Genomic DNA, 12,668 nt, shown 5'->3' with positions numbered 1-12,668 from the left:
AGAATTGTTTTCATGGCACCCCTAAGCCAAAAGATTGTTATTGAGAAATTCAGAAAAAAAATGTAGTAAAGTAGTACAGTGAAGTAAATTGTGCTTACCTGTCATCCTTAGGTTTGGTTTAATAGTGGTGGACAGGTTTGTGCACATATTTACATTACATTGACCATAAATAATTTGATTTGGTGCTTGACCACCAACCTGAGGCACCCCAGGGTGCCGCGGCGCACAGTTTGGGAACCACTGAATTAGGGACATGCACAAATTGTATGCAACAGGGTTAACATTTTACATTTCTGTAACCAAAACTGGTTTAAAAATAGCTCCACAATAAGAAATATGCTCAAAATACAAGCTGATCCATATGTACTTTCTTTTCTGTCAGTCCATCCTCCAGCTACTGTACTGCTAACCTACCATACCTCCTTACGGTTTTTCACAAGTGTTCTCATCTACTCACCCCTTACTTGTCAGATGCCCCCTTTATCTGGGGGCGTTAGCAAGACGGCTACTGGAAATAGCCAGGTATGGTATAGACCAAGGTCCTGGTCTCTTAATTCCTTGCTATTCTGCCAGGACTCTCTCAGAACCACCAGCTGCAGCACAAATCATGGACCCTAACTACCTTCTACAATACAGTGCACATCACAGTCATAATTCTCTCCATGGCTGCCCACACTGCCTCAACATGTTTCATGTCTAAAAGTAAACTATCCCACAGTGTCTCTTAGCCCCCTAGAATGTAAAATGTAATTGGCAGGATCCTCTGTACCTTCTTTTTCATGCCTGTCCATCACCAACCAACCTTGGATTTTCCTTGTCATCCTCGTCTTTGAATGATAACGATATCATTCAACAATATACAAGTCAAATTGTTCAGTGTGTATGCAGTGAACAACCAACGATGTGCGCTCCCGCTGTACGATAACGATATCTTTTGCCGCCTGTACATGCAGGCCAATTTGGACAATATCGTCAAGAATTGCCTGTTCAGAGATGTGGCAGGATGACTTCACTGAAAGATATCTATCAGTGTGTACACCTAAATATCGTTTGTCCTGCACTACAGAAAGTTCAAGGGAAATCTTTCACCAATATCGTTCATACAGCACATTGTCAGAATGCCATGCAATTTTTTGTTGATTGCATCCATGCAATTATTATTGTGCTCAATTATAACCATGTACCTCATATTACACTTTTATTTCCATGTGTGTCATGTATGTCAGACACCATACAAATAGACTACGATGTTGTTTAAAACAGCAGCTATTTTCCTGACCTGTACAAGTGCAATGACATCATGTGTGGAGGTGAATGGAGGTCCTAGGGTAGACTCATTTTCATGGATTTAAAACTTGCCACAAAACTTCTCAGGTCACAGACTATATAGCAACTGGCACAAAAAAAATAAGAGATATGGTAAGAACCCACCCTTGTTATCTCTCTTTCTTGAAAGTCCACAGGGTTGACCTTGGGGTATAGGTTGGGAACCAAATCCAGGCACCACGCAGTTAAAGCTTTGAGCTCCCAGGATGCACTGGGTCCGCTCTCCCTATAACCCCGCCCCCAAGGCAGAGGTACCTCAGTTTAGCTACTTACAAAGGAGGAAAGAAAGAACCACCACTCAAGAACCATACTCACAGAGGAGACGGGAAACCGGGGACCAGTAACAGCCCATATGAAGCCAGGTGTGTCAGGGCAGATGCCCTGTGGACCCTATGGACTTCGAAGAAAGAGATAACAAGGGTAAGTTCTTACCCCAGCTCACATTTTCTTCTTCAGGGTCCATAGGGGATCCACAGGGTTGACCTTGGGGATGTCCCAAAGCAGTCCTTATAAGGGTGGGGACGCTCCTGTGCTGAGAGGAGAATCCGTCGCCCAAAGGAAGCATCCTGAGAGGCAAAGGAAACCAATGTAAAAAACCTTACAAAGGTCTAGACAGAAGACCACGTGGCCACCTTGCAAGGCAGAACAGCCAAGGCTCCACAGCGAGCCGCCCACGAGGGGCCAACAGCCTATGTAGAATAAGCATCAACAGAAACACAAAGGCCTCCCTATGTGTAGGCCACTGAGATAGGCATACGAAGCCATCCAGCCAATATCTGTTTATCGGCCGGCCAGCCTTTCCTGTGAAATCCATAGACCACAAATAAGGAGTCAGATTTCCTAAAGGAACTTTAACGGACCACAGTCAATGAGGCCACCCCAGCCGATAGGACTGGAGATTGAAATGTCAGTACAATAAGTTCCTGAATAATATGGAACTCAAAAACTACTTTAGGAAGAAACATAGGGCAAGTTCAACTCACAACCCTGTCTTGGTGAAATATCCAGAAGATGGAGCCCCATGAGAACGCTTCCGATTCCGACACTCTCCTAGCTGATGCAAACGCCATAAGAAAGAGAGTCTAAGCCGTAAGAGCTATCTAAACTAGTGGGTCACATGAAGGCCCCAGGCGGGCACAAAGAACCACTACCTAATCCCAAGGAGCCCCTAGGCAGGATAAAGGGATGTAGAAGCCAGAAAACACCCTTACAGAAGGATCTGGATACCAGAGAGTGGAGCAATTCCAAATCTGAACCATCCTGACAGTGCAGAGACCCGCACTTTAAGCGAGGCCAGGCGCAGGGCTAGACCAAAGCCAGCTGGAAGGAATGCCAGAACTTCTGGAAATCCTATACACCTGAGGATCGTAGCTACAGGTACGATACCATAAGAATTATGTATGCCACATTCAGGAGGTAGATCCCAGCAAAAGCTGGCCTGCATGCTCTAAACATCCCGATGATGACAGAGCCAGAGAAGCCTTAGGACCACAGTAGGGACGCAGTCAGAGACAAATGATCCAGGTCCAGGGAAAGGCAAGGACCCTGAAATAACAGGTTTGGATATTGAGGCAGCAGGAACAGAGTGTCAATGGAGAGACTCCAAAAGTCTTAAGTACCAGCAACATCTGGGTCAATCTGGAGCCACCAGCAGGACAGTACCTCCATCTTGATTGAACTTCCAAAGAACTTGAGGAAGAAGGGAGACCGGAAGAAACAGGTACACAAATGTGAATGACCACTTCACTGACAACGCGTCACCGAAGATAGCTTCAGTACCTCTAGTTCTGGACCCCAACACTGGCAGTGTGTGATAAGAGTAAGGAGGGCATGAGGACCACCTCTGGGAGGCACCCTCTGCTCACTAGAAGTTGAAACCTCTCTTGGAGAAAAAGACTAGTCCCCGGAATGCACGTCATGACGACTGTGGAAATCCGCTTCCTAATGGAGAACTCCCGGAATGAACACTGCAGAGATGGCCGGGAGGAGACCCTTTGTCTGTCAGAATGTGTGACACTTCCGTCATTGCTGCCCAACTACGAGTGTCTCCTAGATGTAAGCCACTGTTGTGACATTATCGGACTGAAGTTTTACCGTGCAGTATGTGTTAGGCCAGAGCGAGGGCCCAAGACAGCTTGAAGTTCCAATAAGTTGATTAGCAGTACACTGACCTAAATGGTGAGCTACGCATGGGGGCTGGACTCACCATCATCCTAGGAGATCTGCGTTGCCCCATAGAGGAAATGGCCGCCTGGAGACCTCAGAGGAAGCGTAGCCCACAGAGAAAGCAGCTCAGGGACGCCAGACCACACACACACACACACACACACAGGAAAGGCGAGCTGAGGGGAGGAGCCGCTAGAAAGGGAAGGCTGCCTACCCTGGCTAACAATTAACCCCGGGACGCCGGTTCCCGCTGCCGGCATAACTCCCTGGTGGTCTAGCGGTTACACGGGGTATACCTCTGCAGAGGGGGAGCCTACCGCCTCTCCTAGCACCTCCGGTCTATCCCCAGAGACCGGAGTGAGGAGACTGCATGCACTCGCGGGCCACCGCAAGCGGCGATCCGGCTGCAGCCTTGGGATACCTCCAGAGAGTACAGACTCTGGGGTCCCACCGTGATCCCCACTGGCGTTGCGGCGCCGGCATGGTGTAGGAGCGGCAGCTTGGACGGGGGGGGGGGGGGGGGGTGTTATAGTGGACCCAGTGCATCCTGGGAGCTGAAAGTTTTAACTGCATAGTGCACGGATTTGGGTCCCAACCTATACCCCAATGTCAACCCTGTGGACCCTGAAGGAGAAATTATACATACAAATAGTACAAGGCTGACGGAAAACTTGAGATGGAGTGAACTCTGCTCCTGACAGCTTTCATTCTAGAGGTAGAGGGTAATGCTGAGACAATGGGGGAGATGTATGAATCCTAGAAGCGGTATAAGCACACGTTATGTGCGCTGATACCGCTTCTCCCCGATGTATGATCGGGGGTCTGGGCGGTAAATGACAGGGGCGCTATGCACCCGTCATTATCGGCGCTGCTATCTACAACATAGCAGTGCCGAGCGGCAGGGCCATGTATGAACAGTCATAACGCATGACCGTTCGGCCAGCTGTAGCTGTCGTTATCGACAGCTACAGCCTGGCGCTAGCCTGTCCCTGCTGCGGCGGCTGCCAGCTCCACGCAGGGATCTTGCGATACTTACGAGATCCCGCGCATGCTCAGTGGAGCCGGCCGGGATAGAGACACAGCGCATCAGCACTAAGCTGATGCGCTGTGGTCTCTAGCGGGTAGCGCCGGAGGGGGGAGTTAATGCTCCCACTCTCCGGCCGATGAGATGTTCATACATCTCATCGGTAGTGCTTCCTGCTTCGTCTCGGTAAAGAGGCGAAGCGGGAAGCATTATAACGCACGTTAAGTGCCGCTATAATACATCTACCCCAATAGGAGCTAGAGGGGCAGGATGGTAGCTGGTAATACACAGAGGGATTATTAGGATGAGGGGGTAAGTATCGACTACAGCAGTGATTCCAAAATTCATTCCTCAGGGCGCAGTAACAGTGCATGGTTTCCATTTTCTTTCCTAGTTGTTGTACTGGTGTATTCATTACTGGCTGACACTTTTTTTTTTTTAAAGATTTACAGGTAAAGCTAATTATTTCACTTGCGATTCTGGAGACATGAAAAATATGCACTTTCAGATAGAATTTTAAGATCAAAGGCTGGTGGTAGAGTCTAGTGAGGCAAGATAGGGAGTTTCACCAGAGGGGGGCAGCACAGCAGTACTGGAGACAGGAGTGAGAGGTGGTAATTTGAGAGGAGGCAAGTTGCAGGTTAGAGGCAGATCGTGAAAGTACCTTATGACAAGGTCAGAGATGTGAGAGGGAGATATTGGTAAGGGCTTTGAAGGCCAGTGTAAGCAGATTGAACTGGATGCTGGAGGTTTAGTATAACAAGTGCAGAGAGATTAGCAGAATGCTGCAGTGGATGTGAACCAGCAAGAAAAGATAATCTGTTTCAAGATGGCGTTTTGTAGCAACGATGGACAGAGAGAAAGCAATGTGGGGCCTATTCATCATCGATAAATGGCCCGTAACCATCTCATAACCCTGCTCCTTTCAATGGGAAGGAGTTCCGGGGATAAGAGGGATCCCTCCGCCGCCTTCTCACTGGCTGCTTTGTGCATGCGCAACCTAGGGATGATAACCCTTTACACTACTAAAAGCGTAAAGAAATCCATAGAATGGACTTTGGGGCACGTGCGCAGGACCCATTCTGCGAGTGTGCAGAATGGTTCCTACGTAGTCGCACACAGCCCCTTCTGTGCCTCTGCCTGATTGACAGGCAGACGTATTTAAGGGGCGGTGCAGGGGTGGCCGGCGTTCCACGAAACGGGCGTATCCGCCCAGTTTTCCGGGAGTGGCAAAGCCAGGGACTGGCCTCGCAAGCCGGTCAGCCTGAGTAAGCTGACTCAGCTGGCTGGCGGGCCAGCGCCGTCCACCGATGGTGATCCCAGCCTGCGACTGCAAATGTCATACCTCCTGCTGCATTTGCATAATAGCAAGTACGGAATTGCAAAGCTGCTTGTGTCTAGTTTTGCAATTGCGATCCTTGCTGAATCACCCCCTTTGTGCGTTTCATTCAAACACATTAAGAAAATAGGAAAAAAAAAAAAAAAAAGAATGTAGCTTCTTAAGTTTTGAAAATGGTTGATTATTGCAGGAGCCAGAACTACTAATTATTTCTTGGTGGATTGGGGAGGGGGACACCCCACACACATTTACTTGTAGTTCACTTTCCTACAACTTTTTTTTAGCCCATTTTGAGTACCTTGTATTTGCTCTGTGAGGAGTAATAAGCAAATTAATGCTATTTTATGTAAATTCAAAGTATTCTGAAAATACAAGTCGTAATAGGAGTCAGTACCGCATAGAATAATACTGGATATTTATACGTGTCCTGCCTAAAACAGTGCCAAAGTAGTCTCATTAACTACGGCGGGTACCACGGGCTGGTGGTCCATTACTAAATAAAGGGCCCGATTCATTCTGAAATCGCTATTGCTATCGTAGCTGCGATTATGCACGCGGGCACGCTGCAAAAATATGTCAATGAATGCTATCGCAATGCAGTCGCACAGACATCATAGAGACGCCCACTACCGCTATCTCACATACCTACCAGTCCTGCATATACATCGGGAACATCAGCTGCTCATGCACAATTACAAAAGGTTTGACCTTACTCAGAAATTGCTAACCTCGTCGCACGCAGTGAGTACACAAGCTGCGTATGCCATCACAATGGCTAATTTATACACGCCCATACAACGGCGTTCAAACAGACAGGCACACCTGCGTTTCTCATATGACTCCCGTCACCACCCCCAAACGCTCGCAGCCTGTCACTCTGCGATGGATTCCTATCTGCGTAGGTGATCGCATTTCTAACTCACGCACTGCGGTGAATACGCATGCACACTACGCACCAACGGCCAATCTGTGTACCATTGCAGTTGCGATCCGTAATGAATCACGCCCAAAATCATTTATAATCAATGGGATAGGCAAACCCAGTGCTAGTGGCTGCAAATCATCATACACGTGGACAAACAGAAGCGTAGCCCTGTCCACCACCACAAAACGGAATTTATGGATGACCGGTAAGCACAGTTTACTTCATTTAATAAATGTGATGATTCTCAGAAACCTATGGGTGCAGTGAAAATACTTATCAGGTATCAATACGCTAAGGCTTTGCAGTTCATAAAATGTGTGGGTACCACTGAGCTAAGAAGTTAATGAAATGGATTGTTTTAACACATTTGTAACATTGCCAACTTGGACACTTCAATTCTTCACCTTTACAATGTTTCTAAGGTTAATAGATTAATAGTGCTCTGCTTAAAATGTGATGCAAGACCAAGAAATTATCATTAATGGTGGAAATATATGGAACGGGCTTTTTTAAATACTAATGGTGCATACACACGATCAGATTTTTCCTTCAGATATGAACGATAACGATTTAAAAATCGTTCAGTCGTTCATATCTGAAGGAAAATCGTTCATATCTGACATGCCTGAACGATGGACGATCAACGATGCGCGTTCCCGATGGTCAGATAACGATTTCTGACATCTGATGTGTTTGCAGTCAGACTTGGACGATTCCATTCATTTTAATGCAGTCAAAAATCGTTCAATCGTTCAAATCATTCAAAACTTTGGTAAAATCGTTCAAATCGTTCAGTCGTTCATCTGACAAATCTGACCGTGTGTATGCTCCATTAGACATATGCAAAGAAAATACAAGACAGATGTACAAAAATGTGCATTTATTTTCAAACGTGTAATATTAGCCTCGGCGTTCAGCAGTTATGGTTCTTCCCAGAAATTCCACTCTTCTGGCCATTTATCAGCGATGTAACAGGTGAGCCCATTCGTTACATCTCTTCATTAGTGCCAGGTCCGTGAGAAAAACTACAAAATGATGAAAGACAAGGAAACGTTAAAAGAAATATTTTCTACCCAGGAAATTCACTTTACATGAACACAAGCACTTTATTTTCCCTTTGAGTGTATTGGATATTTTTAGTTTTTTGTGTTTCACCATTAACTTTGATGATGCAGTGAAAGGAGGGGACTGTAGACAGGACTCCCTACAGCCAATACCTTAAAGACAGTTTCAAGATATACACTCTCTACTAGAGTGTACATAGAAAACTTTGACGGACAGGGGTTATATGTGCAAAATAGACACTAAGAGCCACACAAAACCAAACCTCCATGGAAGTGAATTAACATTTAAGTTGTTGTATAATAATCACTAAAAAAAAAAAAATATATACTACTTCCTGTAAAGGAGTAACAGACAGTATGCCGAGTACACAAAGCAGGCAAACGATATATCGCTCTGTGCATCTGGCCACGTGTACACACAATACATCTGAACAATGGCCCTGATTCAGAGCCGGATGCTCTGACCAGAGCGCTCGCTCTGAATCAGGGCCCACCTCCATTAATATGGAGCGTCCTCCTGGACGCTCGTATAGCTGTGGGTCACCACCCACAGCATATACGAGCGTGCAGGATGATGGTGACCATCGCGACCATCGCCACTGCGAGCAGAAGCCTGCGGTTGAGTTTTTCAACCGCAAGACCAGGAGTGATTTTGGCTCTATCAGAGCCAAAATCACTCCCACTGACATCACTAGTGATGTCAGTGGGGCCGGCTTCAGACGGTAGGCGTTCCCTTGGAAACACCTCCGTCTGGCAGGCACGCCCACCAAAGGGGGCGTGCTGTCAGTCAACATCGACAGCACGCCCCCTTTGTTGAGACACTACGAGCGAAGGAAAGTCCTTCGCTTGTCGCGTCTCGCGCATGCGCACGACGGAGCTCCCTCCGTCGTGCGCATGCGCAGTGCAGACCATCGACCCACTTGCGAGCGGACAGCCGCTCGCGAGTGGGTCTGAATGAGGGCCAATGTCTTTCACAAATATATTATGTCGGCATGCAGCACAGCAGATGCAATCTATCTGAAAGATATATAGTGCATATCTGCCTGTGTACAGACGTCCAACCACTCACACATTATGCTAGCTGCAGGAACCAGCAACAATAGTATTACAACTGGGCGGGCATTTCATTTGAAATGCCCCAGTTATGATATCTGGCCAGACATATCGAGCTGCCAATTGGCAAGTGTGACTGCTTACCAAATTGGTCACTCGATTGGCCGCTGCGTCAGTCGTGTACCCTGCATTAGAGCGGAGTTTTCCTACAGTAACTGTCAATCAATATATCGCCTTCCAAAATCCTTGTTAATATTGTTTAGTGCTCATTCTAGCACAACCCGTGCAGTTCCTCTTTCCTGCCTGGGGTATCACTCTGCTCTGGTGCTTCTAGCAAATAGCTGATGCAACAAACTGCTGAGATACAGACCAGAGTGTGCTAGAAGCACCAGAGCAGAGAGCGACACCCCAGGCAGGAAAGAGGAACTGCACGGGTTGTGCTAGAATGAACACAGTGTTCATAGTGATTATTCTCACAAAAGCAACAAACCGCCACAGGTTCCTTTGTACAACCAGCAATGTTCTATATAAAATGCATATGTAAGTGCTGACACATCATCAGGATACCGTATGATGAAAAGACTGTGAATCCAGTAGGACCCAGTCTAATAGTACTTTCTTTACTAACAATATGTTAGAGGTCACCAAGACCCAAGTTTACTTTTTACATAAAAGCAAGTCTCGATTTAAAATTATGTATAATGTCACACCTTAGTAGGGTACGAAAGTGTGTACATAAAAGGGATATGAAAAATAAGGGGGCCATTCAATTTTTATATTTTATTTTTTTTAGGCAAGTTAATTAAATGGGCACCCAATGTAGCAATTCAATAGTTTAGGGCTCCCATTAAATATCAATGGGCACCCAAACCACAGACTTATCGCACATTTCCGTTCACCACATCAGGAGGGTGCGAGCAGAAATGCCAGCAGCTATCGTGCCCAAACAGAGCAACAATTGAATTACTCCGTTGGGTGTCCATTAGTCAGAGCTGCCGTGAAAACAACTGACATCGCCCTCTATGAGTCAATGTATATAACGGGTATTCCCACTAGGCTTCTTTAGCAGTAGCGTTCCCGCTAGGCTATTTTAGCAGGGTGCCACGCCCTGCCCAATTTCAAAAGATCACAATGCGCCCTGCCATTTTGGAGGTGCCCTGCTAAAACATTAAGAGCGCTAAAATGCCCCCTTAAATGTGGCTTCCCACTGACCTCTCGCTGATCCCTCCCTTCACTCGTCAGCAGGTGGACCTCCAGGTGAACTCCGGACAAGCAGGAGGTGACCTCCAGAGACAGCAGTGATATTAGGATTTTTTTGTGCCACCTCCTCTACTATCTGGAGACAGACAGGGCAGCTGGGTTTGCCTCTTCCTGCCAAGGCACAACCAGTCCCCGTCTGTTTACAGATAGAGGACATGCCAGCTCCGCGTGCAGTGGCGGAACTACAGTTAAGACCAGTTAATTTTTCTGTGGACAGCCTGATCGGCGATCACTCCTCCTGCAGGTATCTACTAGCTCATTGAATGGGCATGTGGGGTGGTCTGAGGAGCATTAATGAGGGAATGTGGGATGGTCAAAGCTTAAATATTACATAATATTATGCTACACTTTGGTGACCCCACTTCATAATACGCCACCTAGCCATAGCACTACATCCAAAATTTTGACCTTCAAAATAAAAAAAAAATAAAAAAAAAAGTGTGCCCTCATGGATCAGCACTCTGCCCTAAAAACCCTAGAGCACAGGTTCTCAAACTCGATCCTCAGGAACCCAAACAGTGCATGTTTTCCAGGTATCTTCACAGAATAAAAAGTGGAATAATTATTTCCACATGTTTATCTTTTCAAATGTGTCAGTGTGTAATGAGTAGACCTGTGCAGCTGCTGGGTGACCTGGAAAACGTGACCTGTGTGGGGTCCTGAGGACAGAGTTTGAGAACCACTGCACTAGAGTGAAAACTGGCTTTGCTCCAAAAAATTAATATTAATCTCCCACTATAATATAAAAACAAATTTGCAATTTGACAGAAATTCAGCAGCAAGAGAATTGATTTAACTATGGAATAAGACTTTTCCCTTATAAATGTGAAAATTGCTGAAAATAAAAGTGAAACATGGTCGTGAAGGGGTTAAACAATGATTATTATTGATGCCTTCAAAGCAACGGTGGGTCAATGATTCAATATATAGGATAATTTCACGAGGCAATAGAGAAAAAAAAAAAAGAAAAGTACAGGATTCAGAACTTTAGTTGTTTTGTGATCACGTATCATTTTAAAGTGAATTTACACCCATGCACAAACACTGTGCTGGTTAGTCACACATTCCCTCACAGCCTTAGGGGGAACAGCTGGGAAAGCACCATCAACATTCACACTTCCGTTCAGTATGCAATTCATGAACATGTCTCCTGAAGGGTCAGAAACTATAGTGGGGCCCATGGCTGCTACATTCCAGTATGGTGTGTGGGTGTGCCACCATAACGTGCACAAGCCCTTATTCAACAGGATTCTCAGAGAACAGTTATTCTGCATACACACGGTACGATCTGTACCACCAACGACTTGAAAGATATCTTTCAAGTCGTTGGTGGTACAGATCGTACTGTGTGAATGCAGCATAAAAGATATCTTTCAATGAAGTCATCCTGCCACATCTCTGAACAGGCAAAGTTGACGATATCGTGCAAGTTGGCTTGCCTGGACGGACGATCATAGATAGATAGATATCGATATCATTATCAATCATGCGGGAAAGCGCATCATTGGTCGTTCACTGCATAAAAATTAACGATATCGTTAATATCGTTCAGAGATATCGTACCGTGTGTACACCCCTTAACTGTCATATTAATGCAACCTAGGTCAGATTTAAAAAAGTTTAAAAAAAAACAAAAACAAAAAAACACACCAACTGTTAATCACTGAATAATCTGACAACAGTAGCCATTTGCCATGGAGTGTCAGGAGTTGAAAACCTAAATTCTGGTTTTGTCTGACAACTCGATAATAAAAGATATGGAATACCAAAAGAAAGAAAATAAATAAATAAAAAGTAACTGAAGACACATGGCACGATGAGGGTATCTACTGAGTAATCTATGAGGTCTGCCACCAGTACATTTTTAGACTGAATTACTGCTAGAGAGACGCAAAGTAACCTTTACGAAAAGAAGTTAGTAGAATTAATATGGACCACAAAAAATATGAGATATGGTAAGAACTTACCCTTGTTATCTCTATTTCTACGAAGTCCATAGGGTTCCACAGGATACCTTGGGGGTATAGGTGTGACGTCAGTCGCAGGGCACCAAAGAGTTAAGCTTTCAGCCTCCCAGGATGCACTAGGTCCCCCTCCTATACCCCGCCCCCGGGCCAAGGCACCTCAGTTACCAAGCCATAGGCCGGAGGAGGAGAAGGAAGAGAGAGAACAAAGATCTGGACACATACAAGAATCACATTCTCACCAGAGGGAGACGGAAAACCGGTGACCAGAGCAAAGCCCATCTGCAGCACAGGTGCGACAGGGCGGGAGTCCTGTGGAACCCTATGGACTTCGTAGAAATAGAGATAACAAGGGTAAGTTCTTACCATATCTCATATTTTCTACTTCAGGGTCCATAGGGTATCCACAGGATACCTTGGGGATGTCCCAAAGCAGTATCCTTTAAGGGTGGGGACGCTCCTGTGCAGAAAGGAGAATCCGCCGCCCGAAGGAAGCATCCTGAGAGGCGAAGGTGTCAAACCTGTAATACCTCACGAAGGTATGGAC

The sequence above is a fragment of the Taudactylus pleione genome, unplaced genomic scaffold, assembly GCF_031769625.1.
Source record: "Taudactylus pleione unplaced genomic scaffold, aTauple2 ptg000854l, whole genome shotgun sequence".
Classification (NCBI taxonomy): Eukaryota; Metazoa; Chordata; class Amphibia; order Anura; family Myobatrachidae; genus Taudactylus; species Taudactylus pleione.
This window is presented reverse-complemented; position numbering follows the sequence as displayed.